Genomic DNA, 20,672 nt, shown 5'->3' with positions numbered 1-20,672 from the left:
GCGCAGTGTCACTAATAGTTTGAATAATCAGCTTTGTGTCATGCTTAAAACTCCACATTTTTTTTAATGTAGAATGTAGTTTGTTGGGTTTTTTTTAATTTAATCAGAGCACTAAAATCCTTATCTGTGATTGCAGGCGTGGAGTTCTATTCCAGCTGTGGATCTGAGAGCAAGTGAGTCCAAGGCAGAATTTAATTGTAAATGCCAAAGACATGCACTCAGCAGGTTTAAAATACTCTTAGGCATGACCACGTGAATACTTCTGACTGGTCTGTTCACATGCTTGATCTTGGACATTTTAATTATTTGAAGGCTTTGATTTTTTTAGAAGGACAGAAAGAAACATTATGAAGGGTTAACATTCTAAATTGTAGTTTGGTATCAGTTGCTATTGTGTGTCCAGTAATAATCAGTGATATTAAGTACAGTGATACAGGTTGCAACATTTTTGTTTTGTTTTACCCTTTTTTTATGTATGTATTTTATTTAATGATTCACCTCCAAAACTTCAAACCATAGTCACATATGGTTTTAGTCACACAGACAACTGACACTGACGGTGGTCTTGCCATATTACTCCATTTCCCACATCTTCTTAAGTGACAATAAATCTAAACATCAAACATTGGTGAATTAAGCTGAAAGTTCTCATTGTAATTCATCTCTGATGCCTCACCCAGAAACAGATTTACATCTGATTTAGACTCAGAATGTTAATCAGCATGGAAGTGCAAAAGGCAGTGAAATAGTATCAGTGTAGTGTAGTGTACCTTGAATTTGACTGAAGCTGTATAAAAGTGTTCCATTTCATTTGTTCAGTTGTTGCTTTTCAGCCTAATTAATTAATCTTTGATTGTGAGGGCTTGTGAGATTCAGTATTCTTCAGTATACCACCTCTTAGTTAGGTGTGTTTCTTTAAATGTTAATCAATTCATGAAAGGAACTTTGTCTGAGTGGCGTGGCTGTCTTGCAATCTAGAGTATTAGCACTCTGAAATATCCAATGAAAAGTACACTTTGTTTTTCGAGGTTAAGACTGGAACAAGGGACATTTTGCCATAGGGAGGCTCCCACAGGGGAGCTGTTCCCTTATTTATGAGCCGTCAAAAGGACATGAACTGCATATGCCAAGACTGCAGCTGAATTGAAGTTGCTTTGTTCTACTCTGAGTCTAGGAGTAACAGCAATTTAGTTCATGATTATCTTGCAGTGGGCCAAAAGCTGTCCTTTGAAAACTTCTCTTCAGGCTTTTCAAGACCTAACCGATCAAGATGTTTGTGCCGAGATTAGTCGGTATCTTGAAAATCACATCCTTTTATTTCGTTTCTGAGCACATCCTAGCTTCGTGGCAGTGAATACAGTTCATTGACCCAGAAAGGCTTTGATGGCAGCTGTCGGGCACTTGAAACAAACTGACTCCGCTGGTTAGAGCTGCGCCCCATCAAAGATGAGACAGAAAAAGCTGACAGTGTGGTGTTCATGCAAAGATAAAGGATGAAAGATAGCGACGTGTTGCCTTCTTGTGTCAAAGGCTTTTTTCCTCCTCCTTTCCCCACAGCTGTTTTTACTGATGTGTTTGGCTTAGGCTATTAAGAATAATAAAAACAAGAGCTCTTATAAGGAACTGCTTGAAGAACGTGAATGTTTTGGTGACAGTAGACATCAGTGCTTTTAAAGACACACAGACATAGGTATCTGTGCTTAATAACTTACTAAATTACTACGTAACAGAAAATAATACACTAGTTGTTGCACAAAGGTGTGTCTGCTGTCTTTTTCCTTGTGTGAATTAATCTTACTATATCAGGATTAGAAACCTGAGCTCCCCTTTCTTGGAAACCCCATTGTTCGGACTCCTGGACTCATATTTTTCTAATTATTATATTATGTCTTAATTATGAACTGTTCAGAGCTTAATTGCACCCTGTAAGTACCCTGTGGAAAAGCATTCTCTACAGGAATTTCAACAGAACTGAGCTCAAGTTAGTGGAGTGCACTTCCACTTTGTACTTAACTTATTTATTCAGTGTCCTTATTTACAAAAATGTTTTTAAACATGAATTAAGTACCAGCAATTGTTAAAAATATAAATAAAAGTGATGACATTGCAGAGAGTTTGCATTTCCCTTCCACACCTTCAGCTGTTGACTATGGTAGTACTTTTGCAGTTCTAAGCCTTTTCCATGTTTTATCCGTGCAGCTTTTTTGAGATCGGAATATACTGGTTTTAAAAGGAAAGTTGAGATTTTAATAAATGTGCAGGCTGAAGGCCATCACTTCCTACTTACCCTTGTCATTTCAGGTGAGGTTGCTTTTCTCTGTGACTGTTGTCCCTGGAATTGCACCCTGTCTTGTTTTATTGAAAATTAACTGGGTTCATTTGGACATTACCTTAAGTACCTCTTGACTGGTAAATCGAGGGGCCAGAAGTCTCTGGCAGTGGCAGACACACTGAAGTGGTATTGCTGTCATGTCAGCTGGAATAGCTAGCCCTAAGAGGAATTTGTGGTCCAGCTCTAAGCTGACTGTTAGCTTTGTCAGTCACCAAATACTTGACATAAAAAGCACGAGTTATTGATACATTTGATCACACTGCCTTTCAGGATGAATCTGCTTAGCAGATGCTGATTTTCCTTTGGCTAGTCAGTGCTTAAACATTAAGTTTGTGCCTCCTAGAAGCTAGTAATATTGTAGCTGCTAATTCTTCTGTTTAGAGCAGCTCATTTAGCCTGTAAACACTTCTGTGGACTGCAGAAAATACATATGCAGAGACATTACATGTGACAAGACTTACATGTCTCATTTAGAAGCAGGTCCCTAGGAAAGCTGGCCTTTTGGGGCTATTTAGGTAAATATCTTAAATGTAGAAGCAAATGTAGTGTTCTCCTCTAGCCAGGAGCTGTAAGACAACTTGAAAAATAAACAAGGAAAGTTAAAAATAACAAACAGAACACATGATAAGTTAAGACCCTGCTGTCAGTGAAGTCAGTTTTCTGTGGGTAGTAGGTACACACATGGTTTTTTTTGCCATAGGTATAGACTAATACTTGTTTGTTGGTATTAAGAAGGCACTTAAGCATCTCCTTGTTTAGTTCTCACATTATTTATTTAAAATCTCTGTAATTTGATCGCTAACAACTGTTAGCTTGGATGTAAATTCAGTGCATTACTTATGATAAAAAATACTCTTGGTAATTACACAGTCTCTCTAGATGACAACTATTTTGAATGGTTAATTTTGATCACATGTGTCTGGATTCTGATATATGAATGTAAAATATAATTCAAGAGTTTATCTGTAGGGGATAAATCCCTTAATTAACTCCTGCTGTTTGTGTTTGTCTATCTATTATAATCTAGTTCTGAAGTATTTCAGTTGGAAGGAGGGCATTATTCCTGTATACATGTGTGTGTGTATAATTTATACAAAAATCAAGTTAGAACAATTATTTTTTAAGTTCTAGTTGATTATATAGGCTATAGACTTGTATAGGCAGGCTTCAATGTGTGATACAGTGTCCTAAACTGGGAATTAGTTGTTCATTGAGGAGGATCTGGTCCGTGTCATCAGTGTTCCATTTTTATTAATTATTTGCCTTAATAGTGTGGCGTTTGTAAGAAGTACAAAAATATTTTTTGTGGTTTATATTTTTTCTCTTCTGCTTTGTGGGTATAGGATATATTGCTTTTATCCCCAAATAGCAACAAACCTAGAGCAAGTTTTGAATGTGGTTTGTAAAATTTCAGTTGTGGAAGAGGTAGATCTCAACAGATGGTATTTTCTGGTTTTGCCTTCCTCAGTTCTTCTGTAAAGAATGGTCATATCCTTCTCAACTGTGTTTTATTTCTACATTTTAAGTCTTACCAGCAGCCTAATTCAGTGAAAGTCCGTGGCTGCTTCAGTAAAGAGCTGTAGTTACTCTGAGAGGCACTGCTCTGATGAGATGGCTCACTTTTAGGAAATGGCTTTACAAACTGAGTTCTTTTCATGAATGTTTTCATAGTTGCCGTGAATTATAAGATAAATTAAAGTAAGTTGAGTTAATTTTAATAAATGCAATTAGAAGAAGAAGGCTGTTTGTTTTTAACAGTGGTATTATAAAGACTCTAGAGTTTGAATGCAGAACAGCCTTTTAATTTAGAAGTAGTAAAGCATTTAAAGAAACAACAAAAATAAATTGCAACCAATATGTTCACAAAGGCTTGGTTTTTACCACCTTCGTAAGTATGATACCCTTGCTGGTTTTTTAAACTTGGAATGTAACATAATTAACCAAAAGACTGACAGAAATCTGTTTTGTTATCATCTCAGCTGTAACAGCTGGTTTATCCGCTTCATGTGTAAACTGCACTTCTGGAACATAAAGAGCAAAAGCTGAGTAGATTGACCTCTCTGGGTGAATGAAGAGAATGATTAATCTTACAATATTTTTAGAACTTCTAGCATAATTAATTTCTATTTTGGATACATAGTTCATCACTGTGGCCCTGGTAATCTTGAGCATTAAATTAAGGTTGTATTTTTACACTCCATTGAGATGAGTTGCTGGAATCAAATGCCTTTCCCATGAGAACATATTGGGAAATTTGTGTTGGTTTTTGTGGATTTTGTTTTTTTTTCTTACCTAGAACTTCTTTTTCAGAGACTTATAAAATAGTCAACTACAAATAAAATAAGAATCTGATTACAGCGGTAAAATCTGCACTTTTTTAATTTTCTTTTTTATTAGAAAATATTAAAAAGTAGCTCCTGTTCTCCATTAGAACCTGTATTTTTTCCCCTCTACCTTTATGATAATATTCATGACAATGATAAGTTATAGTAAAGATGATACTCCTTGTTCTTCAAGCATTTTGGATAGTTCTGAGTTGATTTTACAGTAGAGATAAGAAGGAGAGTGAAAAGGATGAGGGATGGACACAGCAGCTTTGTTATTTATTTTTCCTTCTGTCTGGTTAGCCGTGAAAGAGACAGTGCCAACATCAGAATTGCAGTTGTTTACTTTTTTTTTTTTTTTAAGATTGTTATGACTCAAGTTGAAAATTGCCAGTTCTACTCTTACGGGAGATCTCGATTTTCATTCATAAGGTTTTGTTTTTAATTTCATAGTGACTCTTGTATGATGGAAATGTACTGAAAATGTGTTCTTGGTATGAAATGAATGCGCTCTCTTCCTATGTAGATTGCCAGATAGCTTTGCAGCAGTGATGGCTCTATTTGAAGTTTTGAGCATTTACAAACCTGACAGTGGAAGCAATTGTAAGCTGCAGAAGATGCTTCATTAGCTGATGGTGCAAACAGAGATGTACATACAAAACTTCCCATAAAGCAGGGAACACTGCACAGACCTGGTATGCAAGGTTGTTCTTTTTTGATTGATTTTCTTACTGTGCACTATGTATTGTAAATATAACTTTACTTGTGTAACTTTTTTACCTTTTTTGTTTTGCATGGATTCTGTATTTGGCTGAAAGACATATATGTGCATTCCAGAGAATAAATATGTGCATTCCTGAGAATAAATGGGCTCTTCCATGCACATTTTTTTCTATTAACCCTCTTATAATTGATATTGTGTGTGAACAAGCTATTCTGGTTTTAGCTAAACAGCCTAAGAAATATGTTTAGATTATAGCTGTTGTGTTTTTTGTAAAATTCTTTTATTTGCAGTCTTGGAATTCTACACCAAAGATAAATTACTAATAGTGAATAATGCACAATTTATTTGAAATGGGATCATAATAAATTTAAAAAAAATCATTAAAATAGTAATATAAAATTGAGGAAGGAAAAATGTTGCATGCATCCTTTTTCTTCTCTCACATTGGTGCGTACATGGTTGAAGTTAGTGGAAAAAATACTTCATTTGAATCCAGAGTGGAATAAGTCTTCCACCTGTTTTCTGTGCTAGTGTATGTAAGGAAGATAAATTGTATTTGTCAGTTGCAGAGCCATTCATTCCAGTCGTTGTTTCCTGAACCATTTTGTTCGCAGGCTGATAACATAGGTACATTGCCTAAACTTTGCATCCTTACCATGCCAAATCACCATACAGGGGATAATTTTGCTTCAGATGTCAAATTTTGTTGTCTTTGTATTTGCCCTTCACATCACAATTCTTTCTTGCTTAGTTACTTTCCTTTTTGTTGCAGAGTTCATTTTTGTAAGATACACTTGTTTATAAAAAGATGAGTAAAGAATATCTCATTTATGTCTGCTTACTGTTCAATAGAGGTGTTCATATTATTGATGTTGTTATAACTTCTATTTTATTGTTACTCCATGGAAGTACTGATTAAATTTAACTTCTGGAAATGAATGTTGTGAAGTTTGGCTATTGAGTAATTTAAAATTCTTTGTCAAAATTGTTATAATAATATTATAGCACTTTTGTTTCACATGCATTTGAAAAAATCTTAACTGGATGATATTAGGTAAGTTCAGTGTTAAAGCAAATGCACAAATCCAGAGTGTTAAAGAAAATGTGGACCTAGGGGAGGAGGTTCAAAAGCTAACTAACAGGGCCTTACACAGAATTAAAGAAATAGTCCTGGGATTGTATTCTGATTTTGATAATGTACTCTCTCTATAGAGTGATAGCTTTTTAAATATTAAGGTACTGCAAACTACACTTTTTAATGTTGTGAAGAAACAGATCGTTGCACAGAAAAGCTTCCAGTAAGTGTAGCATAAAGTGGGCATGTTTTACAGGCAGTTTGCTGTCTTGTGATACCCCTTGAGCTGAGATTCATCTTCTCAGTATGTATTTAGAGCAATTCAATTAATATGTGCAATGAATATATCATCAGATACCAGCGTACTTTGATTTGGAAAGGGAAACTGCTAATTTAAAATTAAACAAAGGATAAAGCTTAATTATCAGACAACTAGAATATTCTTGTAAGAACTTGTTTCATTGACTATGAGCTAATTGTTCTTAAGCTATCATCTACATCTGTATTATTTGAACTTCTCATTACATAAAACCAGACAGATTGGTTTGGTGTTGTATAAAAGGTGTCTTCTGATACATTTTTGCCTACTACTTGAAGATGTTTTGTACTAAGTGGGGAACTTTTTTGGGCTTCCTTCTCCTTCCTGCTCATCAGTCTTAAAGGCCATAAAATGTTACCTGTGTTATAGCAGCTGTTCTCAGTAGTGGAGATCTCCAGAGTACCTGTGTTGCTGTTGCTTCTTTTTCTTCATATTAAAAAACGTGTGAGCACCACTACAAACAACCATATGTTTTATGAAAAATCATGTAGGCTAAGGAGAGACAATGTATGGCTTCAAACTTCGTAAGTCCAAAACAGTGACAAGAACAGACATCTGGGAAGAGTAAGGATGAGGTAATACCAAACCCAACAGCAGATTAGAGTAGAAGCTTCAGAGCTATAAAGGTTTCGATGGTATGATGCAGCTACTGTCCTCTAGCCCTGTAAGGGTCTTCAGTAGGTAGAAACTGTGAGGAACATGGAGTCTGGGGTGTTGGAGAGGAAACTTTTAAGCCAGTCTTCTTTCAGAGATTGTGAAAATGGTAACAAAGCTTTTGAGAGCCGTGTTTGCAATTTTTTGTATGAGAAAAATGGCGTTCAGTTCTGGACTAGTTATTTCTACAGAAATAGAATTCGGTTAATTGTCCACTCAATGGTCAGATATCTCTGTATAGCCAAAGCACTCCAGCAGCTGTCACATTTCAGACAGCAAATATAACCCCTCATATCTGTTCTCTTTGCAGCTTTGAATCATGACTGTGTCTTGTGGGAAGGCACTGGGAGATTCTTATTCCTAAGACAGTGATAAAAATAAGTTGACAACATCACAGAGGGAATACATCATCCTTATTACTGAAGTTTTTTAAGGCTTACTAATAAATAGTATAAACCTGTAGCATTTAATACACTACAAACTATCCTTAATATATTCCCATTTTAGAAGAATATAGTCTCCAAAGAACAACATCTTTCTGGTAGCTTTCTTAAATGAAAACTGAAAGTTCTGTTGGTAAGAATTCTTACTTGAATTCTTACTTAGAAGTAGTGAGAAATAACAAACAGTAGTAACTGCTACAAGAAATACAAGCTGTGCCTTGATTTCGGAAAACAAGTGTGAGTGGTTTGGTGTGTGTCTGTTACAAAGCTGTGTAATTCAGCACAGGGACATGTTTTACATGTACATGCTCTGCTTTCAGGATGGTGGCTCTCCCATGGATCTCCATACTCAGGAGGTCTGGCTGTTGGGCTGTGAAGCTCTTCTGTAGGATACAGAATGGCAGTAAGTCCTGTTGCTGCCTTCTTCCATCAATAAATACCAGTGTATCCCTTCCTGCTGATGTTTGTTCAGTGAGAGAACACAGACATTAGCAGGAAGACTTGAAAGTAAATTATTTGGTTACTGTTAAGGCTTTGAAAAAGATTGTGTTCGCCTAAATAGGTTTTCCAGGGGAAATTGTCACTTTTGGAAGTGAAAAAGGGATAACTTTGCCTACCTGGTTCTGCTTAAAAATGGACATGTGCATGTATAAAGCCATCTAAGCTCACCTGATAAACCCTTACATTTCTTTGTGAACCCAGCTGCTCTGTGTTAACTTGAAAGCATCTCTTCATTCAAGTCAACCTAGACATCAAATCTCTTGCCAGCCTTTGGTATCTGCTCTGTGGTAAAATAGATAGATAGATAGATAGATAGATAGATAGATAGATAGATAGATAGATAGATAGATAGATAGATTCCTTCTTAAAATCAGATGTAAGGTTGCACTGCAACAGTTGTTACTTTGAGGATTTACCTGTAGCCTTTCAGACTTCATGGCAGGGAAATACATGGAATGCTGACCATTCCAAATCTTGCTGGGAGAATTTTACCACTATGCTTTTGTGTGCAAATCTGTAAACATTTGATCTTAAAACACATTGTAGAAGGAAAGCAGAGAAATAAGATTCTTCCTATTTTTTGGTGTTACATTAACTTGATGATTAATTTCAGAAAGTATTTGGTTCTTTAGAATACTATATTATTTTGAGTAAGTCTTCCCTCTTTCATAATTTTGTGTTGTTGACAAATTGAAAATAAAATTTCTCAGTATATTTTAAGGTTTATAAAAATGGATACCAGAGGAAACCTAGTGTTTTGACTGGATTCTGACAGCCTTAAAATAAAAAACACCCCCAAAAAGTCTACCGTAGCTTTCAGCTGCAAATCCACTGCCCAGCCTAGTGATGTTTGTAGTTGCAAATATACTCTTAGCAAATGTGAAAGGAATCTCAATTCTAGTGTCCTTGCAATTGCTAGCATGGCATTTTAAATTTTCCTATTCCCTCCATTTCAGATTACTTATTCACAACCTGCCAGTATTATCACCTTAGGAGAAAATGATCTTATGATGGCTGCTAAAATAGGCCTAAGAATTTACAGGAAAAACTGAGAAAGCTGGAGATGCTATTTTGAATTTTGGCCATAACTTACATGATTTGTCTTTTAATAAAACTGTAACTCATATAATCTTTAAATTAATGCCTCATCCTGCATAGAGAAAACAGACAGAGGAACATTTTCACTATGTAAAGATGCAGAAGATTGTTCTGCTGGATTCAACAGTAATCATTACATCAGGTGGAACCTTCTTTAGTGAAAACTGTTCCCTTATCTGTTTTTTTTCTCTTCTAAACATAAAACAGCGAGAAGACATTCAGCACTAATTATCCTATAATTACATTTCAGTGTTCATACAGTGTTTTTGCTACAAGCATATCCTGCTTCAGATCATATTAACCAGTAGTGTAGAGATACAGTACAAATAGACTTGGATATAGAATGAGTACAGTTTTGTGATGGAAAACAATGACTCCTTTTTACTTTAAATCTACAAGTAACAGAATTTTTCATTCTCATAAAGAGAGTGAGGAAAGAGGAGAAAAATACGAAGGCAACTAGGTTTACCTTCACTTAGTTCAATGTTCTGTGGCTTGAAGTGGCATATACACACAATATTTGTACACGTGTTTATCTACCAGTAATAAAAGTAAAATATTGGAAATATGAAGCAGATAACAACTGTAAGATCCAGTCAGTAAAGATTTACCAAAGGAGCTGTTAAACATAAGTAAAGATGCTCTTCTCTAACACATACTGCAAATCAGAAAATTATATTAAGTTTTAAATCGCTTGATGCTTCTTTTTGTTTTATTGTTTCAGCAAGAAAAAGGCATATGATTTTATAGGCAGGTTCAAATCTTCTGATACTACTTGTTGGCAATACAGCAAAGTAAAAACAAAATAATTACTAAGTCCATCAGGAAGCTGTGAAGACTGACCACACCAGCTTAACTTGTTTGCCTCAGCCTGTGCACTGTCATGCAATCTCCAGTGTTATATCCATGTACTCTTTTTACCTGGATACAAGAAAAATAATGCTTAGGAAATAAATGGATGGAGTTCTTGCCAGTGGAACAAAGAATAGCACGTAATAAGTGACAGAAGTGTTTGCAAGCATGAAATAGACTTCTATGCAAGATTAATATAAAACATTAATTTCCGTGCTGTAGTTCTTTTTTTAAAGAAGAGACTATTATCAACTTATTCTCATAAGGCATGTTGAAAAACTGCAAATTTCCCCATTGTACTTGCTGAGAATAATGTGGTGTAGGTTAATAACTATGGTGTTAAAAAAAGTAATTCTAATTGTCTACCAAATGAATATATATGATTATAAATATCAAGAGTCCATTTCCATGTTGACTAGCAATATGAATTTCTATCCTCTGACTCTTATCACTGAGATACAGCCTGTATCTCTCAACAGTGATGTTGCCTTGCAAAGGGGCCAGATTTCTTCTGTCTTCAGGTGTCTGCTTTGTACATAAAGATACATATCGTCCTTCTTTTCCCTCAGCACCTCCCTTTACTTTCCTCTGTTTCACTAATAGCAAATTACTTGGTAATTCAAGCCAAGCAGCAAGGCTGTGATGCCTCAGAGAAAAATGATGAGCGAATTCGGGGAATTTGGGAGCTGGGGCAGGCTGTGAAGGAAGAGAAGGACCCTCCAGAAAGAAGCTGCAGGAGCTACACAGAACAGGGAATAGATAGAGCTGTTGCTGCATATCCTCAACACCTATGGGGACAGGAAAATATTTGTCACAGGTTTGCTTTTAGGGTGAATTATGGCTAGGCAATATCTTAAGATGTCTTTGATAACCTACACTGGGACAATAACCTCCACTGTTGCTTTTTGATTTGTGGGGGTTTTTTTCTCCGATTTTATTGATTGCTTTTTATACAGAAGCTAAGTATGTATGGTATGTATAAAACATGATTTGAGTTTCATTTGTTGTGTGTGTAGACCCTGCATGTAGCTGTGAGTAGTCTTACGGATGGCAGGAGTTCAGGAAACACACGCAGACAATCAATACGATCAGGCGATGTTCAATTTATTATTTAAATGAGTTAGCTTTTATACAGTTAGCTTTTCCTGGGTATGTGATTACAACAGGGTGATTGGATAGCTCAGTCTGTGCACGCTTCTCATGCCTTCAGTTCATTGGTTCTGTTGCTCTGTCCACGAGGCCTCACATCATTCATGCCACCCAAAGTCCCTCCTATTGATCCGCCTTTAGGGACTTTCCCGAGGCTTTCCAGGTGTCCCTTTATCTCCAGTTTCCCACAACTTTCAACTATAAACACACGGTTTTCTCATACCTTACAACTATAAACATACAGTATTCACACAGCTAACAACTATAAACACACATAGTTTCACACAGTTTGCAAGTATAAACACACAGAGTTTCCGCACGGCTTGCAACCTCCAAAGTTATGTCGAGCGAGGCCTAGTGCTTCTTAGAAATATAGATTGTTCATAATGTGTCCATTTTCCTGCAATAGTCTACCAGTAAGCATCTGCTTTTGTCAGATGTCCCTCAGTGTGTTAAATGCATGAACATTACTTTAAAGCATGGCAAACTCACCTTTTAGATTATCAACATTTGAGTGCAGTTGGCAACCTTACTATGAAACACTTGAAGTTGATGCTTTACGAGACGTTTGGAACATGAACAGAAAGAGAGTGGTGAGGGTTTGATTTGGTTTGGTTGGTTTGTTTGTTTTTGTGAAAGGTTTGTGAGGAAGTTGTTGCTCTGGGGGTGAGGGGAGTTGTTTAGTCTAGAGAAGGGAAGACTCAGAGGGGATCTCATCAATGCATACAAGTGTCTCAAATGCAGGTGTCGAGAGGATGGTGCCAGACTCATTCCAGTGGTGCCCAGCAACAGGACAAGGAGTAATGACCATAAATTAAAACACAAGAAGTTCCACCTCAACAGGAGGAAGAACTTCTGTACATTGAGGGTGGCAGAGCACTGAACAGGCTACTCAAGGAGGTCGTGCAGTCTCCCTCTCTGGAAACATTCAGAATCCACCTGGATGATTTCCTGTGTGATCTGCTCTAGGTGACCCTGGCTTGGCAGTGACAGCAGGGTGCAGTGGAGGTTTAAGGAATTGTGTAATTTATTATCAAAAAAACACTAACCAGGTGGAAATAGCTGCTACGTGTTAGAGAACAGAAAAAAGTTATAGATTCTAACTAAATCATTACTAACTTACATTATATGAAGTGTTACATACCAAATTGATAGATTCTGTGTAAAGCACATTGTGGCAGCCTTCTGCATGGCTCTTTTGGGTTTCAACCTGATCTGCCACAGCCCATCTCTGCAGGCTTGGGATTGCCAAAATTACTGAGAACTATTTCCGAGGTGCAATGTTGTTTACTGTGAAAACATGTCCTAGCCTACAGAAAGGACAATGCAGGCTTGTCTGTAGGAATCATGTTACCTAGGTTTTTAAAATTTACTCATCTGGGCACCACACAACACAGCAAAGTCTCAATAATGACTTGCCTGTGCTGTTCTTCTCTTGGGCAGTAGTATTCTCTTCTGCTGCCAAAGTATACCTGTGCTCATGGACTGGCACCTACACCTGTAGTAGATACAAGCCTACACCTCTGGAAGCCCCCATGGGATCAAATCAGCTTTCTGTGCGTGGAAACAAAGGCCAGGTTTTCTTCTCAGTCTGTTCTGCTATTTGTTGGGACCTGAAGTTCAGGATATCCCTGTGATTGGCAAATCCTTGAGAGGCCCCTTCTGTCTCGAGACTGCAGATTTTTGGGGTTGGCAATGACATACTCATTTAAGAAATAAGTTTAAAAATCAAGTGGTTACTGTGAAAGCCTAATTTAGTTTCCACTGGAAACAACAGGCTTTTTTAAATGCAATATGTAACTCATAATGCTTTTTCCAGCATCCTATAGAAGGCAGTGATGATAATTTAATGATTATACCAGCTCTGCAAGAAAATAAGCAAAAATAACTGATTACATTGTAAATATTTGCTAATGTTATTTTCTTTTCCGTTTTTGAGGGAGTTGTTGTCTTTATTACATTTAGAAATTAAAAGTAATTCCTCCAAACTTTAAAAAAGGACACACAATTTCCTTTGATTTCCTTATCATATTTCATGTTTGGTATGACTGAAATACTATTACAATAAGAAAGTTTTAGTTAAATAGATCTAGATTTCTTTTAATATCTGCACTAGCTATAGAAGTCACTGTGGTTTTAATACATGTTTTTGGTCTGTGAAACAAGCCTGGAAAACCTGTGTTAAGCCCAAAACTGCGGGAAATGAGGAATACATCTGGGGCAGGTAGCTCGGTTTGCAAACTGCAGTTCAAGATGCAGACTGTGCTCTGGGCAGGAGCCCAGAGAGACAGGAGGCTGTGAACTGCCAAGCTTTTGCACAGAGGGCACAAACACGGGTGGCACCAGCCAGGGGAATGGACACTGAGAGCAGGAGCTGAGTGTGGTTGGACTGTGGGGGTATAAAAGCCCAGGGGTGTCTTTGTTCAGGGCCCTCCTCGGAGACACCAGCTCGGGCTGTTCCTGTGTTACTGCACCGTGAATAAATTGCTTTATGGAACAAGACTCCAAAGGCTCTGCTATGGGAAGCCTGGGGTCAAACTGGTCAGGAAACCTGGTCTGACTGTGTGAGTGGGGTGACCCTGAGGTTGTCTCGGTTAGAGCATGGTGCTAATAGCACCAAGGTTGTGGGTTTGATCCCTGTATGGGCCATTCACCTAAGAGTTGGACTCCATGATCCTTGTGGGTCCCTTCCAACTTAGAATATTCTGTGCAGGGAGTCAGGTGGGCTCACTGGAGCTGCTCACTGTGAAGGGGCTTTGGTCCCAGCAGTGACTGTCTGATGTTAGGAGTGTGACTGCCAGAGTCTCCTGAATGTTTAAGCTGGGAAGTTTCCTTAACAGGGAAAGCCTTAGTCACAAATTTTGATTACGTGTCTATGATTAATGACAAATCACTGATACTTAGCATTTTAAAACACACCCCCATTCCCTTCCAGTTAGCATTTTAACTGTGGGAAGAGTGTGCTTTTAAATTGAGTCTTCCAGTCACGGCCCCTTACTGCATCTTTGCTCTCCTGACTGAATATATTTTGACCCAGTACAGAGTGTTATGCTGAGTATTTTTCAACTGGTTAGCTCTGTGCCATTGCTGCAGGCTTCTCCTGCAGTTGACTGAAAGCTTGAAAATAAGGGGAGTTAGGTTGTTCTTAGTGGTTCCATAGCGTGAGTGTGCCTGCTAAGACACCTGTCTGGATTTTGGGTGGTGTAATGCTGCAGCCAGAAGCAAAGCACCAACTCAGCAGTGGTGGGAGGGTGTAGTTGTGCAGGACCAGAGAGCTGTCAGCAGAACAGCTTCAGTGGCTTGAGCACAGCACTGAGCCTCCTCTTCTCAGCTGTCCAGAAGCCAAGTAGCAGCAGACCAGAGAAGTGTGACTGCTCTTCGTGCCTACCTCAGCATCTGCAGATACAAGAGTGCAGCTGTTTGAGTAACAGGACTGTTACTCAATCCAGCAGGATTGGAAATGGAAATTGTTTTACTAGAGCACTGTCTGTCATCCTTCTGAATAAGTCCTGTTGATCTATGCAACAACTAGTGGAGAAATCTGTACATTTAGATATTTAGACTTAATTTTTACGGGGGGAAAAAAAGAGTAACTAAAATGTCTAGTTAAGATATCAGTACTAAACATGACACAACAACATTGTATATTCCTGTGAATCTTCATCCCCCAAAAAATATTTCTTCTTTTCCAACTATACTGTTGTGGTTTAGAAGGTGATCATCCACAGGATGCCTGGGGACTTAGTATTCTTAACATAGAAGAATTTTATTTATTTATTTATTTTAAAACTAGCTAATTGGGGGGGGGGGGGAGGTTGTACTGTTTGGGGTTTTTTTCTTGCTCTCATTTCTTGTGATACCAAACACTGAAATCCTACTGACCTGTCAACCATGCACACTGGTTGTTTCACAGAAGTTAGATGTTGTTGTGACCCACCTTGGCAGGGCAACAGGTTTGTAATTAATGGATCCTTTGAGGGGGAATAAAGTGAAATTATACTAAATAACCAGTAAACGAGCAAATTTTATCAAGAGTGTCTGCTTTGAAATCATAACTGGAAAAAAATGGACTGGAAAGGGTGTAAGCTGTTCTTGGACATATGATCATTTAAGAGAGGAAAATTAGAAAGAGGAAAATAGAGAAAGAAAGAGAGGAGAAGACACAGGAGGATGATGCCACCCGTGGCTCCAGCAATTCATGAGTGATCGTGATTGCGACACTCAGCCCTGGTCCATCGGAGATGGGCACCTGCATATGCATCAGATACTGGGGGATTTGTGACCTTGGTTCTTCCAGTAAGTCCTCCAGTACCTCGTCCGGGAGGAGTTCTTGGCATGCAGAATCTTCTTTCTGGAAGATTCTGGAAGTCAGGCAGTGTCAAGAGGAGGGGGTCAGTGTGTGTGTCTGTGTGTCTGGATGTGCCCGGGCAAAGTTTCTGAGTAAACTTCTCTGAGTTTTGCAGCTGCATGGTTTGGGAAAGAGACTGGCATAAAAAAAAACCACCCTGCCCTGTCTTTGCAGGACCTATTGCTTAATGGTGGTTTCCCTTTTAGTTCTAAAACAGCTTGTTTGAGGCAAAATTCAGCCGCAAGGTCCAAGCGGTTCACTACAGATGTTCTTCCGTAAAAAGAAAAATAAACCTAACAAACTCTGCTCCTTCAGGAAGAAGATCTGAAAAAGTTTTGAACTAAAATGCCAAAGTTGTGGAAGCACTTCACTACAAGACACTCAGCAGGGGAGAGAAAGAAAAAAAAAGGTTTATCAGCAGGAGTGTGACACAAGTTGTTTGCCTCCATCTGGCTGTTTTCTCCCTAAAGTAAAGCTTCTCTGCAGTGCAGTCCTCAGTGTGGCAGAAAACAGAGAACAGGTTATATTTTTTGTATGTTCACTGTGCATGTAAAGTCTCCTTTGGCAAGTTCTTCTTGTATGGCATATTGTTTCAGATATCTTTTATGGACCGATCAGAGAGATTTGAATGCTGAACAGAATAAAAAAAGTGGAGCAATTTCCTCAGTCTTCACTGTTAGTGCACATAGAGGAGCAATGTTCTCTGGGGAGCAAGGAATTCTGTTGCAGGTTGTAAAAGAGCTAGGAAGAGGTTTCTATAACCAAATGACCTATCCAGAGTTTGACCAGCTCTCACCATTATCTAAGCTGAACACATTTCCTAATATCTTCTGCTAAGGAGCTCTTTTATACATTAACCCTAATGGGAGGGAGCTCTTGGTTCTTAAAATGAATTCTCACCTTGTGTGAAGTTAGATAGTGCTGACACCAGAGCGATGGTCACTGGTTTCATTTTACCTTTGTTTGATCCTGAGTGTGGAAAGTGGAACGTGCTATTTTAACAGTCAGGTCAAGCGAGTCCACTCTTTCTGCAGCTTGTGGTAACATATGAAGACAGACAGAGCTACCAAGTGAAGTTCAAAGGGATTTAAGATGTTTTTTGAATTCATTCCTCTCAAAGTTCAGGGAGCAATTGCTTGCAAAATGATTCTAAGGCAACACAATAGTTACAACCTTACCTAAACTACCCCAGGTAGCAGCTGCGTTTCAGGCTTAGTGAGTTTGGGTGGAACTCTGAAAGATTCATTACTAGTGCATTAATGGCGTATTTTAAATGTTTTGCTCTAATGGCTGTGGGATGGAGGGGGATTGGGAAGAAGCCTGAAAATATGTGCTGGAAATAGTCTCAAATTACTTTAGAAACTATAAACTGTTAAAATGTGCAGTGCACAGTCTATTCTTTTCTTCAGCAGAATGTATTGGAGTGGCGTTGGTTTACAGCAGCCCCTCCTTGGATACCATCTCACATATTAAAATGTTTGATTTTAAAAGAAACCATAAATTTTTTATTTTTTCATGTTGAGATCCACACAGAACAGTAAAAATTCTTTCATTAGTAATGCAAAGTGGAAGACAGCAAATAAAACACTCTTTTAAAGTGATCCCAGTGTTCTCAATGTTATCCTACTCATTGGCATGTTTAATTTCCTGTTTTTTGTAAACCAAAAAACTGTTCCTAGGACACATAAAATCTGGCATCTCAGATGCTTGTTGTAATATTTTTTCCTTCATCATCTTCCTGATTTGTCTCAGCAAAGCAGTACCTCAGCCAGTAGTCAGAAGTGATATTTGCCTAGTTCCAGAATAATTTTCAGTGTCTCCTCATGTGACCTCGAGAATCTAATCTTCATTAACAGCTTTCCATTCCTACTAATTTTACGTCAATATTTAATTGCTTTCAATATTTCAGGTCTTTATGTAGCTTACTTTCTGTCAAGAGATGGCATTTAAATGATATCTTTAAATATTATGTGCAAGCTCCCTGTTAGTATCCAAATATTTGTCTGCTTGTGTAGCTTGCTTAGTGAAGTGTAAACTGGAGGCCAAATAAATCAGGATGATTAATGGTGCAATGCAAGTTTTAAGTAGTGTGATCTTTTAGGTGAGCACTTTTGAACAATGGTTTGTGCTCCTTTTATCCTTTCAAAAGTGCAGAAGAATGGGCTTAGTTAGCAAAGGAGAACGTGTTCGAAGATGGAAAGGTACAGGTGGGAATGTTGTGGTCATGTGCTTGTGAGTCTACATATCATTTTGCTGTGTGTCAGTATCCATCTTCTTGGACTTGTTCTATACTGAGTGGAAAAAGATACCTCTATCTTTTCTATTCAAGGAAGGAGGCTAAATTATGTTCTAAGTTTATAGGCAGTTCAAATGTTTGTCTTCCAGAGTCAGATGCTTTTCCCCTTCCTTCTACTCCTGTTCTGCCCACTGTAGAAGTTATAATCTCTCCCAATACCTGTCTAATCAAGGATGACAAAGAATTAGATGCTGTCTGTGTGTCACTGGCTGTGACAGCCCCAGAGTGTTCTTTGTAGCTGCTGCTGGTTCTTACCACCTCCTGCTGCAGTGTGGGCTGGAGAAGGGGCTTTGCACAGGGAGGCTCTGCTGTATCAACATCCCGCTTCTGTGGGGCCTCTTAAGCTCTTGCTTTACTTCGTCACATGTAACCTTGACAGCCTTGTAACAGACGACTGAAATACCATCTAATTAAGAGGAATCATGTTTTTCTGGAAGTATTTGGAGGATGCTTTTGTAAAGGACTGTGCCCATAAATGGGATCTGTACAAATTTACGTAGTAGCTTGGTCTGAACTCACAGTACAAAGATGGCAAAATGCCACTTAACTGCTGTTCAAACCATACAGCGTTAGAAAATTATAGCAGTAATGGAAAATGTATTAATGCTGTTCCACAAAGCTTCTCTGAGGCATAAAGAAAGGCAGGTCTGGCATCTTTCTAGAACGTGGCCCTTTCCTGTAGCTGTGACTTTTACTTGCATGGTGCAGGGCTGATTTGCTGTCAAAGTTCAGTATTTATATAAGTTCAGAATGTGCTGAAATCATGAGGGGGTAAGAAATCTGAGGCCTATTGGTGTTCATTGTTAAGGTGGTTTAAGTTTGGTAAACAAATTATGTTAAGCTCATGGAAGTTTCTTTATGAATGTTTAACCCGGTTGTAGTCAAGTTCAATTTCGTTGGCCTCTGTTAATAAGGAATTTGTTTGGGTGTGCTGAAATCCTGCTAGTATTTTTTGCACTTTAAAGTTCTACTTTAGCCAAACTGTTAAAATTGACTTTTGCAGAAATCATCTGCCTTTTTTAAAAAGTGGAGTGTGTATAATGCAGTCTGAACCCATTCTGGTGTCAGATGAATGAACCAAGATGTACCATCTGATAGTAACCATGCCAGCAAACAAAACATATTAGTTAGGTATAAATCCAGGTTCTACCTACCTGAGCTGAAAGTTTTATTAGAGTACCTATTAAAACGTCCAGACCTTGTTTGCAGTTGTTGGTCATTGATTTGGAACAGACCAAAGTGCACGAAGGCTCTTTAATGTATGATTTGAATGTTCTGTGTTCCATGGTGACAAAGAGTCACATTATGACATTTTTACATCACCTTGAAAATGTGGATTAAATGGCTGAATCTTTTGTTCATTGACAGTCTGTTTATAAAAGAACTGGGTGGAAGAAACTCAGAATAACGTGTCATTATGAACCCTGAGTTAGAGTGACCCTGGAGACGAGTGGGAAAATTGATGAAATGGGGAGATTACAGTGAAGTCATAAGTGTGATTTCCAGGCATCTCTGCTGAAGTGGACCACCCAGCGTGGATTTAACTATACCTCTCTAAACATGAGCTGCAAAAAGAGCTGTGATGGGGTATAATCTCAGTCTCTGGAATTGAGATTGGCCTTGATAACATATTGGTTCGACTCTGACCTCTGTTTTACCGGTGAAATGTGTTGGAACAAGTGGCTGCTGCCCACATGCTGGAGAGCTTGAGCTCTTGCAGTCGATGCAGTGTTACAGCCCTTTTTGTCATTTGGTTATGAATGAGTTGCCACATGTTGTCTGTCCTTGGGAGCATTTTAAAAAGAAAACTTTGGATTTCACTTTTTTTTTTTAAAAAAAAAGGTCAGTAAACAGGATCAAAAAAGCAACAGGAATTAGAAAACGAACTTTAGTGCCTCCAAGCAAGACTTTGTAGTGGCCTTCGGGAGGACAAATCTAAGGGAGAGGGAGAGTTTGTTCCACCTGATGTGTAAAAGGTTTGATTACTTCAAGAGTAGACACAGAACTTCTTAGTACATGAAAGGCATTCCTCTGAGGAAACCATGAATATTTTGACCTATCTTTGTATTCTAGAGTCAAACAAACATAGCCTTTGAAATAGAACCAGTTTTTTTATAGCTGACTTTTGGAGTTGAGCAGCTTAGAAAACTCCAAGGTTACTGGAAGTCCTCTAGATGGAATATGGTATTTTTCCAGATACTAAGGATCTTATACCAATTATTCACAGGTTTGAGGGCTTTGGTTTTTTTAATCTTAATTTTTTATTATTATTTTTGGTACTGCTTTAAATTCCAAAGTTTTTTTTAAAACTGTATCTGTATTAAAGTAGACATTTCTGTATATAAATTATTTTATGAGCTCTCTGATGTTCTTAAAATGATAATTTTTTAACCTTGTTCACTGTTAAAACATATTTAATTTCTGATTTGTTCCTTCTGATATGGCTACAAAATTTTAAGTAGCTGAATTTCACACACAGAAATGAAGCATTAAGGTCATCTGACCTCAACAGATTCGGTTCACTAAGGCCTGCTTAAGTCCACTTAGACTACTCCTT

The 20,672-nt window shown here is 37.9% G+C and overlaps 1 protein-coding gene across 1 annotated transcript in view; it reads left to right on the top strand.

The window, feature by feature from the left end:
• Nucleotides 1–20,672, top strand: part of CHSY3 (chondroitin sulfate synthase 3) — a 139,168-nt gene that overhangs the window by 73,096 nt on the left and 45,400 nt on the right. The window lies entirely within an intron of this gene.

The sequence above is a fragment of the Manacus candei genome, unplaced genomic scaffold, assembly GCF_025592945.1.
Source record: "Manacus candei isolate 608988 ecotype Guabito, Panama unplaced genomic scaffold, ASM2559294v1 h1tg000010l, whole genome shotgun sequence".
Classification (NCBI taxonomy): Eukaryota; Metazoa; Chordata; class Aves; order Passeriformes; family Pipridae; genus Manacus; species Manacus candei.
Note: the sequence above shows the minus strand (reverse complement) of the source record. Positions and strands in the feature narration are given on the sequence as shown.